Genomic DNA, 12,443 nt, shown 5'->3' with positions numbered 1-12,443 from the left:
TTCCACACCCAGGCGGTTCAGACCATTGACATTATACAGACTGACGCACACAAACACAACCATTACAACACTTCGACCTTCACATGCATCACTCATTGCAGGCACTACTTCCAGGCCTCTCCTTCGCGTGCATGAGGTTAGGTTAAGTCTGTCTAACACTTTCCCGTCACTGAGATGGTTTACCCCTGCAGTGCACCTGGTATTGATTGTTACAGTTATTTAATAGATTATTTGTGTCTAACAGAGAGGTTATGGGAAACTGAACCATCTTCCGATTGTAGTGGCGTATGGATGTTGCGACTCCATCTCCCAGTGCTCATGTTGCAGGCAGCCTCATACCCTCTGTGGCATACGAAGAGCGAGTCTCATCTTAAGGTTTATTTCCTCCTTTGATTTAATTCTTTAGCAAGATGGGAGAACTGTGCCGTGGACCCCCCCCCACACACACACACTCTGTGTAAATGTGTACACTTGGATAAAGACGATGATGTTATGGCCTATTGGATCTTCTTTGAGAAGAGAAGATCCTTTAGCTTTTGAAAACTGGCAGTTGCTTGGCTGCCGCAAATGTGTCCGAAATCGTTCTTTAGTAACTAAAATTCAAGTAATTGTTTTCATAAGGGTTACAATGACCATTTTCAAGAGAAGAATACTAAAATACGATTTATAAAAGATATTTGTATCGAATCTAGAAATAAGGGAGCTTAGAAAGCTTATCTGATGCGTGAACTTTAAAAGTCTGCTCCCAGATCAACACATTAGGACAAAGCATTGATGAAATACTTGATTTTTTCCCTTATTAAAGACACTTGATAAAGAGGTAATTTGATGTAAGTATAACATAGATACATGCGAACATGCGTAAATCGAATTTTTGAATGGAGAAAGCTTGGGTCGAGATCTGGAGGAAAAACTTGCACTTGGAACAACATTTTATTTCCCGTCTTATTTGGCTGCTGTTCCCGCGAGCGGCCTGCTACCCCGTGTCTACCGGTCATTCATCAAAACTCAGGGTACTGTATTATATAATTGCCATGTCGGGGACTGTACTGAGAACGCCTATTATCGTAGTGTAATGTCAAGGTTTTAATAAGTGAGTTATTAATACTGTCGCAGTATTGATGTATAAAATATCCTAATTTGTGTTGCTATGAGAAAAATCAAATAATTTATAAAAGATTCGTCCGAAAGTGTTAATTTGGCAGCAGAGTTTTTAAGTTCACACCTTTCTAGGCCATCTGGTAAGCGTTCGAAGGCCTCTTATTTTATATAAGCTATACAGATATCTATATGGATTTTATTTTAGAATTCTTCTCGTCAGAAATGGTTATTATAGCCATTATGAAAAAAAAAAAAATGAAGTATATTATTACTAAAGAACGGTTTTAAGACAGCTGCAACAACTAGTCAACTGCCAGCTTTCAAGAACTTTGGGGTCTTATCTGCTCGAGAAGATCAAATAGGCTTTAGTAAAGCATCTTACCTGTACTGGTAGTACTTACCGACAATAAAATTACCCGGTACTGCTTTTAGTATAATTACTATCCCTGGGATTATTGAAGAGCGAACGGTATATACTTATCGTATTGGTACAAGGCGACTAGTGAACAGTAGACAGTGTATGGATTTTAGAAGTCTTTTTTTATCTACATTTATATTTTTGTCGTATATCATTATTTGTGATGTCTTTTGATATCCATACCACTTATCAGTTATAGGCTATTTTACAGTGATCACCACGATCATCATCGTCATCGTCATCTTCAACCTCCCACTCCCCCCCCACCTCTTCTTCATCATCATCATTATCACGATCACCATAGTAACCTCTGCATCTCCATCCCTCAGTCGTATGGTGCACACCGGCCTGGAGCAACTGCCTGACCTCACTGACCTTTCCTCACCTGGCATCGTACAGCTGCTGTGAGTACTGTAACATTCAATCTTCTGTTGGTAACCATTCTGATATGTCCATACTGTTATGCAACGGCGCTGCCTTTTTTTTTTTTTTTTTAACTTCCGCCAACGAAAATCGTAGAAGGCTATGTATTCACCCGTGTTTGTCTCTTTGTTCACAACATATCTAAAAAAAATTTAGTGACGGAAATGAATGAAATTTTGTGGATACGGGTCATGGGCCAAGGTAGAGTTATTTGAATTTTGGTGGTGATCTAAATTCGAGTCCCGGTTTAGGAAAGCTTTTTGTTTGTTTGCGCACAAGATATCTCAAAAAGTTATCGATGGCTTCCAGTAAAATTGTATGGATATTTGAGTCATGGCCTAAGGAAAAGTTGATTAAATTTGGGTGATCTAAGTTGTCTGGTATAGGCCTTGGCGGAGGTACAGTATGCGCTCTGTGAAAGCTGCCTTTTTTTTTTTAATGCCAGGAGACCACTTACAGTAATTCATTTTACGGGACTCTTGTGGAGCTAGAGTTAAATGTACCCTTCATTAATCTCTTCATTACTAGAGAACCACCTAGGTTGCATGCAGACATATGGTGGTAGCTTGATAATAATAATAAAACAAGAAAGCGTACAGAGAGCGCATACCTCCGCCAATGTCATTGCCATTTAAGAGGATCCGGATCCAGATCCGTGGATATAGGACCCGGATCCAGACCTGTGGATGTAGGATCCGGATCCAGATCCCCTCAGAAATTTAATCAATTCTTTCTTGGTTCACGTCCCATCTTTCCACAAAATTTCATTGAAATTCATTGAGAACTTTTGGAGATATTATGCGGGATATTCAGGATGCGGATCCGGATCTTCCACAAAATTTCATCAAAGTCCGTTCATAACTTTTTGAGTAATCCTGGAACAGACAGACAAACAAACAGACAAACCATCCAACGCTGGGTAAAACATAACCTCCTTGTGGAGGTAAAAAGTGTCTTATATTGAAGGGGTTAAGGTCTTCGCTTCGAAGGGTTTTCGGAGCTGAATGAGGAAGTTAGCTGATAACAAGAAAATGAAAAGAGGGCCTTTCATAACAAAAATGTTAAAAGTTAGCTATACAATATATATTAAGTACATTAGAATGAAGTATTTTATATTTTGTGCTAACCATCACCAAACGAATGTTTTATTTTTTTTAATTTTTTTTTTTTTTTTACGTGTCCGACTCTGGGCAAAGGCTTCAGGGCCTATTTCTTGGGGGCAGTGACCTAGTCCAAGGCCCAGTAGTCCTCCTACACCTCCACATATCACCACTTCGGCGCTAACACCCACCATCCATATTGTATACATGCTAGGGCTGTCTCATACAGGACTGGTGTATTGGTATTAACGTGGGTATTTTTGCGACATGTCGGCGGGTCATCTGGTAGATCAGGAAAGTCTGCTTTTAGGAAATTCAAATCCTTAAACTGTTCCCTGCCACAGCCGGGATTCGATCCTGGGTCCATTAGGACTGCAGGCCTCCTCTCTACCGATTCAGCCATCGCCTCCCCCATATTTTTAGAAGGACCTCTCGTACCAAAGGCAGTTAAGTGCCACATTTAATTATTTTTATATACAGTGCTCCATATTCTAGAACTGCCATTTAGTGGGCTAATTGTTTGGTGGCTTGTGAGGATAATAGGTAAAATTATGAATACATTTCAAAACTATCAGATAGAGAGACATTAACTTCATGAAATTGTCAAACAGTTTGATTAGTGATAATTTAACTCCAAAAAGATTGGCTATAAAAGTGAAATTATAAGTAAAAGTCGTAACTGGTGAACTGTATGATAAGTAGAATCTGTACAGAAGGTATAATGGTACTCTTAACCTGGCTCTAATCGGGCATCAGCAATTTTAATCATGGGATAAGATAGTGTAATAGAAATATAAAACTTATTCTGATTAAATATATGATGTGAATATTAATCGTATTTTAATATGGTATCATGGTAGTACTAATTTTACTATAACTTCCTTACTATAATAATTATCGTGGTGATGTTAATCTTTCTGAAACATGGTGTTATGGTATCATCAGTACCAGTAAAGTGCGGTTTGCGAGCGCGTGACTATCGAGCGAACTTTTGTTCATACCCCTATCACCATAATTTCATCTTGGTGAAAACTTTCAACATTTCTGGTTAGGTGCTTGAACAAAAACAGAAGAATAATTGAGCTAAAATATATACTTTCTGACGTTTTCTCCCACGTTTTCTTTCAGGATGGGCATGTAGCGAGGCGCCGCAGCATTTATCACACGCGCAATGTTCAGTTCTGTGCTCCCGACTTGCCGTGTCAACGAACTGCGTCGGTAAACGCTTGGCTGTTGATCGAGTGATAAAACCCAGAAATGGGGCGATTACCCTAGCTGATTTCACCCCATAAACACAGAAAATCGTTCATGCAAAATTATGAGCTTAATATCCGATTTTTAAGTGTTAGAAATTCAGGCAAGAAAAAATAGTGTTACAACAGGAAATCGTTTTAAATTCGATTTCATAGTGGAGCATGTCAATTGAAGCCCTCGGTACACTCCCTTGGAAAGCTGGGATTCCAAGGGGTTTCGTTGTTCTGATGAGTAAATATATAGCTAAAAACAAAATTTCTACCTGCTGAAAGACTCTTCTCTATCTCATACAGTTGAAAAGTTGTTAGCCTCTGAAAACCATCGCGGTCGGGCCGTGTCGTGTCGGGCCGCTCGTTTCTCAGCTGAACGTAAATATGGCTTCGCTCGCTGCTCTCGGTGGTTCATAATCTTCCGGTGCCATTGTATGTTATCATTACTGTAATCTGACTTATCATGGTAATATTAATCATACTGTATTCCGGTAATATGGTAGTTAAAATTTCTCGCTGCGATGACAGGACGTGATTTGTGTTTTATTTACGCTACCACTAGACTGTTTTATCAAGTTAAGGAAATTCCCTCGTTGTGCTAGGGTTAGTTCAGGACGTTTATGTAACAAGATGTTTATGTAACCTTTTCAGTGTTATAATCCTGCCCATATAGTAAGTAATAGGATAGTCTGGGAGTAGTAAGAATAAAATATAAAATGTCATCGGATTGAAGAGAGAGAGAGAGAGAGAGAGAGGGCCCAGGACGACACAGTATTTCTCACACCCACCTCTCCACGACCCGCCTCCGCCTCTCTTGATCCCACTAAACCTCGATTGATCCTTACTTCACTTTTCTGAAAACAACAACAGCAACAAAAATCTCGCCTGACCTTCACCTCACGTGATCTCGCATTACCTCACGTGTTTGCAACCTGACCCTGTCTTACCTGACCTGACCTGCTGTTGCCCTTCGTCTTACCGTACGTCATTAATCACAAAGCAAAATCTCACCTTCCTTCTCCTGACCTAACCTCGTCTTGCTTTCATTATCTACAAGTGTAATCGATCCTGACCTTTCCTGACCTATCTTCACCTTACCTTCCTTGTCAGCAAGCGTAAAAAAACATGACCTACCTTAGCAACCTTCACGTTACTCAAAATTCCCTTCCATATCTAAAAATAACAGCTGAATTGCCCCAACCTGACCTAGCCTCACAACTCTTAGTTGCCTTAGTTACTTGATAGCGAAACATGACATGACTTGAGAAGACCCAGTTAAAACTTTGGTGAGTTTTTATTTCCTTAGTAAAATTCTCTTAAAATAGTTGACAAGATAAAAAGGAGATAAAAGGGAGGAAAGGCAGTATAAAAACAGGGGGGGGGGAGGGAAGGGAAAAGGAAAGAAGAGGGTTCTTGGAGAGAGAGAGAGAGAGAGAGAGAGAGAGAGAGAGAGAGAGAGAGAGAGTGAGGAACCATTAAAATGAGGGTGAATGGAGGCGGGGCGGTCAGGGTCATTAAAAATTTCCACGCTTTTATTTCACATCCTCCTCGTATCTCTCTCTCTCTCTCTCTCTCTCTCTCTCTCTCTCTCTCTCTCACACACACACACACACACACACACACACACACACACACACACACACACACACACACACACACTTTAATGGTTTACGATGGTTCTCTCTACCCCTGGATCTCTCTTCATTGCTCTCTGTCGCTCATTTTCTCCATTTTATCTCATCTGCTCCCTCTCATTCATCGTGGAAGCACAAGTGTATAGCGACGCAACACGAGGCTCCCACAGTGAAATCCATTCATCACTTTAGAGCAATGGAATGGAATAAAACAGAAATAAGCAACCCAGACTAGAGACAGAGAAGACATATTACCCTTCGACACTGAACATAAGTTTTGAATAATGTCTAATGCTTTCAAACAAGATATTTTGTAATAGTATAGTTTGGTAGAATGATGTGTCGTGATGAAATAGGTGAACGAGAAAGTGTTGCAGAAAGTTATGTTTTGTATAGCCGTGTTTTTGTCGTCCAAGCTGACGGATTGGATTCGAAGCCATCTTCGGTGAAACCAAGCTGCGCCGTTTTTGTCGGTCAAAGTGATACGAAGCCGGCCCAAGCATTTGTCATCGAAACCGTCTTCGTCTCTCACAAGCGTGGTCGGGAGCAGTCTTGGTGCACCTTGGAGAGACTGAGATTGGCCAGCAAAGAACCGGCAATGAATAAATATCATGAAATTAGCACGATGTACATAAAATTAAGGTGTAGGTGGCTAATATTAGCGACATATAGAGCCAGTTCAACACAGATAAAGGCTACTTGCAAATTGCACATTCGACAGATGATCTTCTTCGACGAACCCCTCTGTTTACACTGCAATCGGCCAGTGTAATTTTTCGGTTCTACGTATTCTGGATTGTTTTTGTGGACAGAAACCAAGCTCCCCAAGACGCGCTTCGAATCCCAAGCCCCAGCTTGGTCGACAAAAACACGGATTATGACAATGGAAGTTAGAGTAGATTTTGAAGTATAACGATTAATTAAAACTTAAAACACCACTCATAATTTTTTTCTTGGCATTAGGATATTTGTGTAAATTTTAAAGTATCCTTTAAATTTTAGTTACGATAAAACTTAAAGCACGTTTCATTAATCCCGTAAATAATGTGTTTTAAACTTTTATTCTCTTTACAGCAGGATAAGTTAATGCACTTTAAAGGAGCGTCTTGTAGTGAATGAGTAACCATTATAACCTGGAATTGCCTGTGTTTTGGTGAAGGAAAATGTTATAAGACTAAATGTTTTGTTCATAAATAAAGGAAAATACATAGGCTATATTTTATGTATTTATTTATTTGCTTAGAATTCTGAACACTATATACAACTTTCAATCTGTGGTTTGTACATAAAAAAAAAGAAGTGTCAGGGGAGAGTATTTCTGGAATGTGCTGCATTGTGTTGTCACTGTTTGGGGGCGGGGGGCAGGACGCTGACATAAATCCACACCTGTCGTAAACAGTTTCAACACTACCCCCCTCTCATTCTCTCTCTCTCTCTCTCTCTCTCTCTCTCTCTCTCTCTCTCTCTCTCAAAATTCCTTCCGTTATTGTTTCTTTGTTGTCATGTCTTCAAACACTCTCTCTCTCTCTCTCTCTCTCTCTCTCTCTCTCTCTCTCTCTCTCAGTCCTTTTGTTTTCGCCCTGTCGCCCTTTCCATCATTTCTCACTGACTTTATTGCTGTTCTTTCTCAGCCTGTTGTTTCTTCTCGTTCTGTTTTCTGCTTCCCTTTACCTCGCTGTTTACCTTCCTCCTTCCTTCTTTTCCTTTCCCTTCCTCCCTCCTATCTCTCCTTTTTCCTCACTCCTTCCTACCTCCCCTTTTTCCTTCCTCTTTCCTACCTCCATTTTTTCCCCTTCTTCCCTCCTTCTCGTCTTTTTCTTAATCTCCTCTTTGTTATTCCATATTTCTGGCCAGTTTACCTTCTCATTAAGCTAATTTTTTTATAGTATTTTCTGGCCATCGAACAATTTATTTCACTATCAATGGAAGCCTCTCGTTGTGAAGGGGTGTATCGCTGTCTAACCCTTCTAGTTTGATCCATCTCTCCTAAGCTGACTAGAATTGTGTTATGATGGGAAGGATAACATTAATAAGACGTCACCGTACTGAAGGGATTAATGTTGTATCTTTTTTCTTGTGTTTTTGTCTAAGTGAGGCTCTAGTGTGTAATAGGGTTGTAAGTCATCTGCACATTTTCTTTCCATCATTTTCTTTTCTTTTCCTACTGTCCTTATCTCCGGACATTTAATTAGGTGCAATAGAAACGTCTCTCATGTGTTCTCATATGTTCACACGCTTCTGAATTTCTTAGATAACGCACCAGTATAGAGTCTTCCATAGCCACCTCCTACTTATTCCCATGCGTACATTAGTGGGCAGGCGTGGGCTACTCTTGTTACACTAAGTGGCCTTTGGTCCCCACGGATCAGTGACTCTTCAAGATGCGTAAAACTTCACCCACACTAGGCTTCTCTCTTCCACCTCCCCTCCCCTTCTCTCCCTCTCTCTCTCTCTCTCTCTCTCTCTCTCTCTCTCTCTCTCTCTCTCTCTCTCTCTCTCTCTCTCTCACACACACACACACATATTGTTTTCTTCTACTCACAATCCATTCACTGCTTCTTTCTTTTGCTTTTCCTTCCTCTGTTCTTTTATTTAATATATATATATATATATATTGGATCTTACTCGTTTAGGAAAGATCTGTACTAAAACGACTTTCTCTCACTCGTATCCTTCCCCTTATATCATCTTCTCTACTTTCTCTTATTCACTACTTTTTTTTTTTTCGTTCGTTCGAGTCCTCCGTGTTTCGTTCCATCCTTCCTTTCTTCATTCCTCCTTCCCTTGGCTCATGTCACTGTATTATCTTTTCTTCCTTTATTTTTTCTCTTCTTTCTCCATTCTGCATCTTCCCTACCCCCTCTTCCCTCCTGTATATTTCTCTTTTTTTTTCCTTCTACCATTTTCATCCCTCCATCTTTTCTTCATATTTCCTTCCATCATCCCAGCATCTTGCCATCCCTCCTTCATCTTACTTCGTCCCTTAATTTCCTCCCTCCTTCCTTCCCTCATTCTCATTTCCATTTCACATCCTCTTCAATTTTTTCCAACTACTCTCTTTCATTCCTTCTCCGTTTCCTTCATCCTTCCCTTCCATCTTTCCTTACTTCGTTTCTTCACCCTTCCCTCCGTCATCCCCCTTCTTTCATCCTTCTCTTCTCCAGCAGTCCACCCCTCCATCCCATCTGTATCTCTCTTATCCTCCTTCATTCCTTCTTTTCTCCCTTGCTGCACCCATCCTTTCCGCTTTCCCTTCCCTCCCTCCCTTGCTTCATGCCTCCTTCTCTGCTTTCCCTGCCATATTTCTTCCATACTTCCCTACCTCCTTCTTCACCCATTGATGCTGCTCCCCTTCCTTCTTTCCTTCCTTTTTTCTTTCCTGACATCCTTCCGTCCATCCTTCTTTCTTTCCTTCCTTCCTTTCATTCATTTATTCCACTATTTTGTCCTTGCATCATACACCTTCTTTCATATGATGTTTATTATCGCCGGCCTTTAGCAAGACGGAGCGACAATGTTTTTGCCCGCGTCTGTGTGTGTGTGTGTGTGTGTGTGTGTGTGTGTGTGTGTGTGTGTGTGTGTGTGTGTGTGTGTGTGTGTGTGTGTGTGTGTGTGTGTGTGTGTGTGTGTGTGTATCTGTTATTATATCTCATGAACGGCTTGAGCTATCAACATGAAACCTTCAGGGTATCAAGTTATGGTCAATATCTTGGACGAGCTCGAAAATGGTCACTCGGGGTCAAGGTCACCAAAATGGTTGCCAAAGGTCAACTAGTTTCTTTAATATGGATTGGCTTTTTGTGTAACGCTGATTGAATTCCGTAGAGTATCGCGAATTTTCTTCACAGATTTCTTTGTAAGTAGCTTGTAAATTGGCCAACAGCATATTCTTGCGGGCGATAGCCATTCGGCTCCCGAATGCTTTTCATTCATTTTATCTGTTTTTTCTCTTCACACCCTGCTCCCTCAGTTTCTGTCATGTTTTTTTTTTTTCATCTTTTCTCACTGGTATTCACACCTTTTCTCTTTCATTCTAGTCTTCCCCTTTTCCCTCCCTTTGAAGTCTCTGTCTCTGTCTTTCTCTCTCTCTCTCTCTCTCTCTCTCTCTCTCTCTCTCTCTCTCTCTCTCTCTCTCTCTCCCTGCTTCTTTCCCCCTCCTCGTCCTCCTCCTCCTAGCTCAGATCATCTTTCCCTGTCTCTCCATATCCTTTTCCTAGTTATATCACTCTTTTTCCCACTCTTCCTCACTTTTGCTCTGTCCGCCCATGTCCTTTCTACAGCATTTCCTTCTTGCTTCCTCTGTTTCTTCCCCCCTCTCTCTCTCTCTCTCTCTCTCTCTCTCTCTCTCTCTCTCTCTCTCTCTCTCCATTACACCTCTTCCCCTCACCTGCCCTCTAGTCTCTTCTCATCTCCTTCCTTCCTTCCTGTTTGCCTTTCGTTACCCCGTCTTTCTCTTCTCTCCCCCTCCTCTCCCCTTCCCCTCCCTCCTCCTCCGCTTCCCCTTCATTCCTCTTCCTTCCTCTCCCCCTTCTTTCCCCTTCCCATCCCTCCCCCTCTTTTCATTCCCCTCTCCCATTCTCTTCCTTTCACCATCCTCTCCCTCCTCCTCCTCCATTCCACTTCGTCGCCCTTCCCCCTTTTCCCATTCCTCTCCCTCCTTCCCTTCTTCCCTCCAGCCCTTACTTCCTCCATCATTACTCATTTCCTCCCCGTTACACTCTTCCTCCTCCTCCTCCTCCTTCTCCTCCTCCTCCTCCCCACTGTTCTGTTTAGTTGTTTATTATTGCCTTAGTTTCCTGTCTTTTTCTCTTTACTCCTTCTCTCCAAATTTCTTTCCTTTATCACTCTTTATTTTTCTGCAGTTTCTTTACTAATACTTTATCTTTATTCATCTCCTCCTTCCTTCTTTTCTTTGTCTTCTTCTTTTCTTTTTTTCTTCATTTTTTTTCGCGTTATTTATTTTTTTCGCCTATCCCTTCCTCCCCCCTCCCTTGTTTCTTTTCGGTTTACTTTCGTCGATGTTTCATTTCTTTTTATTACTGAATTTTCTGCTTTTCTCTCCATTTTCCTGATTTCTCTTTATTCTTGTTTTTTCTTGTTTCTCTCTCTCTCTCTCTCTCTCTCTCTCTCTCTCTCTCTCTCTCTCTCTCTCTCTCTCTCTCTCTCTCTCTCTCTTTTACCACTTTTTATCATTTTCCTTCTCCGTCATGTCTTGTGTTTCTTTTCCTTCTCCCTCTCTCCCTCCTTTATAATTCCTGCTTGCATGTGTCTCCTAACTTTTCCTTTTGTCTTCTCCAGTTCCTTATTTATTTTTTCAATTTATTCTTTTTCCTTCTTTCCTCCAACTCTCACCTTTCTCTTCTTTCTCCTCCCCTTCCTTTCCTCGCTCCATCCTTCCCTATATTCTTATTTTTAACCTTCATTTCCAACTTATCTTTGTTTTCCAAGGACCCCATTATTAATTTTCCCTCTGTTTCTCCTTTTCGTGAAACTTCCATGTCTCCCTTCTTCCTCCTCTCCTTCACTCTGCTTCTTTTCCTGTACTTGCATTCCTAACCCCTCTTTACCCTCTTCAGTTCCTCTTTATTCACCGAGATTCTTTCCTCTGCTTCTCGTCTTTCCATCCTTCACCCTCTTCCGTCCACCTCTTTCTCTTTAATCCCAGTAGCTTGCGTCTGTCTTTCCTGGTTTACTTTTCTGCTCTCCCTTCATTTTTTTCCCTTTAAGCTCTCATGTCTGTGCACTTTTTCCATCCCTTCCTTTCCCTTTCTTTTTTTCCCCCTGCCCTATGTCTCCCCACTTTCTCCTTCCCTACCCTTTCCTCTTTCCTCCTTCTCTTCATAAACTAATGAATTTTCTCCTTCGTGCTTTCTGTAGTCTGTTTTATCCGCCTTATCTTATTTTTTGTCTTTTTTCCACCTCCCGTCTCCACACTCTTTGTCCTTTCCTTTCCTTTCCTTCCTTCCATCCTTCCTCGTTCCGTTACACTACTCTCTCTCTCTCTCTCTCTCTCTCTCTCTCTCTCTCTCTCTCTCTCTCTCCTACCTTCTTTTTGCCCCCCATATATTCCACTTTTTCCCCCATTTCCATCCATTCAGTCACTTTTTTTTTCCTTTCCACCATTCTTTCTTTTCTTTAGCTCGACACAGAGTTAAATTCTGTCTCTCCTACTATCGCTTTTCTGTCTCTACTTTTTTCTTTTTCCTTTTTCCTTCCTCCCTTCCAGTTATTCTCTCCACCTTTTCTCCTTTCCTTCCCTCCTAATCTTCCCTTGTATCTCTACTTTTTTTTTCTTTTTCCTTCCCTTCCTCCAGTTATTCTCTCCACCTTCTTTCCTTCCCTCCGAGTCTTCCTTTCCTTCAGTTATTCTCTCCACCCTTTCTCCTTTCCTTCCCTCCTGGTCTTCCTTTCCTCCGGTTTTCCTTTATCCCTCCAGTCTCCTTTCCGTCCCTCCACTCACGTCTTACTGAACCCTTGACTGTCTTTACAAACTTCATTCCTGTCTTTTCCAAGCCTTGTTTTT

The sequence above is a fragment of the Coenobita brevimanus genome, chromosome 98 (assembly GCF_032717465.1).
Source record: "Coenobita brevimanus isolate Jiangsu-jjx chromosome 98, ASM3271746v2, whole genome shotgun sequence".
NCBI lineage: Eukaryota > Metazoa > Arthropoda > Malacostraca > Decapoda > Coenobitidae > Coenobita > Coenobita brevimanus.
The sequence above is the reverse complement of the archived record's forward strand: the minus strand, read 5'-3'. Positions refer to the sequence as shown.